This window comes from Monodelphis domestica, chromosome 4 (assembly GCF_027887165.1).
Source record: "Monodelphis domestica isolate mMonDom1 chromosome 4, mMonDom1.pri, whole genome shotgun sequence".
NCBI lineage: Eukaryota > Metazoa > Chordata > Mammalia > Didelphimorphia > Didelphidae > Monodelphis > Monodelphis domestica.
This window is the reverse complement of record NC_077230.1, coordinates 153,081,379-153,085,356: the sequence shown is the minus strand read 5'-3', so window position 1 is coordinate 153,085,356 and position 3,978 is coordinate 153,081,379. Positions and strand designations below refer to the sequence as shown.

General features: G+C 39.2%; 1 long non-coding RNA gene across 2 annotated transcripts; it reads left to right on the top strand.

Moving 5' to 3' along the window:
• Positions 1 to 423: 423 nt before the first annotated feature.
• On the top strand, positions 424 to 1,636 carry LOC107649143 (uncharacterized). 2 transcript variants are annotated; one of them, XR_001622595.2, is made up of 3 exons: positions 429 to 635; positions 1,190 to 1,312; positions 1,393 to 1,636. It is a non-coding gene; the product is annotated as an uncharacterized LOC107649143 (long non-coding RNA). The 2 variants fall into 2 exon arrangements; XR_008918247.1 differs by lacking the exon at positions 1,190 to 1,312 and having other exon boundaries at positions 424 to 635.
• Positions 1,637 to 3,978: the final 2,342 nt, after the last annotated feature.

Sequence of the window (3,978 nt, the reverse complement as noted above, 5' to 3'; positions counted from 1 at the left end):
ATTTGGTTTTTTATGTATTTTCCCCAAATTGATTCCATTATTATTCTTAGAGCAGGAGGTAACAAATGAACCTGGAAGTGAGCTGTAGTCGGAGGTATCTGCATAAGTGTGATTTGAAGGTGTGGATGAAGTAGCAGAAGTGGGAGCTGACTGGCATGGCAAGCAGCTGGAATGTCTCCATGTGGGGAGTTTTCACCAATCAGCACAGCCCAGAGAAAGTGCCAGAGATCCAGTTGGGAAGGTGTCCTGTTATTTTTACAGTAATTTTTGCTATTGCACTGACTATCTTTGGACCAGGAAATTCCCCACTTGGGAATTTCTCTCAATCAATTGATCACATGTGTTAAGGGGAATCGGGGGAGGAAATAATGAACCAGAGTGAAGAAACAGAGTTGATGGAAAGGAGAACCAGGCAGTGCAGGAGAGGCTCTGAAAATTCTAAGTTGGAATTCTGAGGAAGGTAACTGCCATTAAGGGGTTGGATTGAGACTCTAGAGAAAAAAAAATACCTCCAAAATCCAGCTCTTGCCTCCTTTTGACCTTCAGCCTGTTCCTGAGAGAAACCAGCCAGTTCCTGAATGTCTTTTTGATCCTATACTCTGACACACCAAGCCACAACAACCTGAAATGCTCAGGTGAGCTAGGTCACATCTGACACCTGACTCCACTATAATCCATGACTTTTACTAGACACCATAATCAATGTGGGCTTAGTCTAGTTTAGTTATCTTAGTTGGGAAAAGTTGAGACAGAGAGGAAGTTAGTGTAGCAACTTTTTGCAAAGTCAGAAGGTGGGTAAAAAGGTACTATTTATTAGAATTAGGGAAACCTTCAGTCCACATCCCTTACCCTATCCTAATCAAGAACTTACAATAAACCTGTTATCATTTAAGTGAAAAGAAAATGATTTTCTATCATCCTTGAGCAGAGGGCAGCCATTTTGCTCTCTGCACCACAGAAGATCATTCTCCCTAGACTGGGTTAAGTAAAATCCCAGTCACCCATCTAAATTACCTTTTAACACATGTCTTCTGTCATGTGTTTCTGAATAAACTTGATCGTTGCCCCAGTTCCATTTCCAAGACTCAGAAGATTTACTCTAAGATTTCCAGTCGTCTGACTTAGGTTCAGAAAACTATGAATGAGTATATATATATATATAACAGAGTTCATGTGCTTCCACCCCAAGGTCACCATTAGCAATGCCTGAGGACAGAAGACTTTTGGCATCAGGACTCCCCAAATTCCAACCTAAAACAAAGATCTGTTCTGTGCTCCATTCTGACCTCTGAATAGGAAAGAAAAGAAAAAGGTCTGAGCAAGTCTTACTTTTGTAAACCAATAGAGAGGAGATAGAGTCTCTAATGGGTTGATTTTTTTTTCCTTTCCCAGAATCCCAGCCAATTATCTTGGGGGCAGCCTCAGTCACTGAAAATGAGTCAGGAGTTATTCCCATCCTCTGAAGAATGGTGCCTGTCAAATACCCCCAAACAAAGACTCACATCCTATACTTTGTCAAATGCTGGGGGATGAATGAAAATGAATGAAAAAATTACTTAACTACTTACTCCGGCTTTAAAACATTGTGATAATTGCTAAAGACTAAATATGAAAATAAAAGAAGAAAGTCCCTGTGCTCAAGTAGCTTACATTCTAATAGAAGACAATACATAGAAAGGGAAGTAATGATCAGGGAATTATTTGGGTTACAGATATAGAAAGCCACAGGGAATAGAGAAAAAGGACAGAATGAGGGTTATATGTCACAACAGGATGGATACCAAGGAATGGCCAAGGAGTAACTTGAAATATGACTAGATTGGATTAACTTAATATAATGGAGCATGGGGGTGGGTGGGAAAGAGGTGGGGCAGGGATGTGAGGCATTCACCAATCAGGCAGCAGGTTCCAGAGATAAAAGAGGGTTATCAGAGATAAAAGGATTAAATCCTCCTTTGAATGTTTTCTGGTTTAGCTATCTGGGTAGCTTTTGAGGAGATAACTGGAGAATAAAATAAAAGTTGAATACAAAGAAAGAGTGAGGAAAGTTTCTGCTTTTAAATATCTTACTTTCCAATGGGAGAGATACCATATGGGCAGAGTAGTTATAAGAGAATCTTAAAGGATGTTCACTAACAGCTAGAGGGGACTCTGAAGGCCTCTCTGTAAAAGATATTATTTGATCCAAGTCCTAAAAAAAAGCCAAAGATTCTGAGACCGAGGTGAAGTGGGATAGAATATCTGTCATGGAGGACAGCCAGCACAAAGACAAAGATATGAGAAGTAGAACATAATGAAGGAAGAAAAGTAAGTGGATTGTTTGGCTAAACCACAGAACATATAGAAAGGAATAATGTGTGAAAGGATGAGAGAGAGGAAAGGGTCATATCATGAAGAACTTTAAAATCCAAGTAGAAGGATTTCTATTTTAGCCTAGAGGTTAGAAGAAGTCAATGGACTTTTTTGAGAAAGGAATTGGCATGGATGTACATTTCAGGAAAATTAGTTTAGTGGCTGCATGGAGGATGGATGGGTTGGAAGGGTCAGAGAAGAGACAGAAAATAAAATAAGGAACATCTGCAACATCTGTGCAAGAAGGGATGAGATCCTAAGTAGAACATGGCTGTATGAGTGGAGAGGAGACATCTATGAGAATTGTAAAGGTAGAACATTTGGAAACTACTGGGATTAGTGAGAAGTCAAGGATGACATCAATGTTCAAAACTTGGATACCCAGGACAGTTGTACCTTCCGATGAGATAGGGAAGTTTGGAAATGAGAAAGATAGCAGCTAGGTGGTACAATGGATAGAGGACTAGACCTTGAGTCAAAGAAGACTCATTTTTGTAAGTTCAAATCAAGCCTCAAACACTAACTAAATGACCCTGAAAAGTCACTTAACTCATTTGCCTCAGTTTTCTCACCTGTAAAATAAGCTGGAAAAGGAACTGTCAACCCACTCCAGTACCTTTGCCAAGAAAACACCAAATAGGGTCACAAAGAATCAAACACCACTGAAAAATGAACAACAAAGAGGAAAAGGTAATACATTTTGTTTGGGGGGGGAGTGGTGGTGATTTTGAGGAGTCTACAAAACTTGTTTTTAAAGTCTAGTTGGCAGCTGGTGTTGTAGGTCTGGTGCTTGAATGAGAAACTAAGGTTGGCTATAAAGATTTAGTTGTTATATGCAGAGAAATGATAAATGAACTCATGGGAACTGAGATCACCAAGTGAAGAGGGTACAGGAAGAACAAAAAGAAGAGAAGGCAGGACAAAGTCCTGATGAATACCCACAGTTAATGAGTAGGCAATAATGAAAAGCCAGTAAAGGAGACAAAGAAATGTCAATCAGATAGGTAGAAAGAGAACAAGAAAAGCCATATTATGAAAACACCAAAAGGAGCCAGTAACTGAAGGGTTAGATCCACAATGTCAAATGTGTCAAAGGGAGATGGAGTATGAAATCTGAGCGGAAAAAAAAAGGGTATTAGATTTGGCAATTGTGAAATAAATCATTGTTAACTTTGGAGAAAACGATTTCAATCACATTATGAGGTCAGATACTACACTGCTGAGGGTTTAGGAAAGGATGAGAGGAGAGAAAATGTTTTGTTTTCAATGAGTTTAGCTGAGAAATGAAGGGATGAAGGGTTGCTAGCTACAGGGGATGGCATAGTTTATGGATAGGGGAGATTTGAATATATTTGCTGGCAGTTTAACAAAACCAATAGAGTGATCTAAACTAAAGGGTTTTTCTAGATATCTGCTAGAGAACGCTGGAGAGAAAGGGAACATGGGTACACTAAGAGGGATTGGTCTTGGCAAAAAAAAAAAGAGGAGGGAGCTTCCTATTAAATCAGAAATTGGAATGAAGGGAAAAGAGGAAGCTTTTGGTGAATGACTTCAATTTTTTCATTAAACTGAGACAAGGCCATCAACTGTGGGAAGTTTAAAGGAAGAAGATAAAGTTTAATAAAT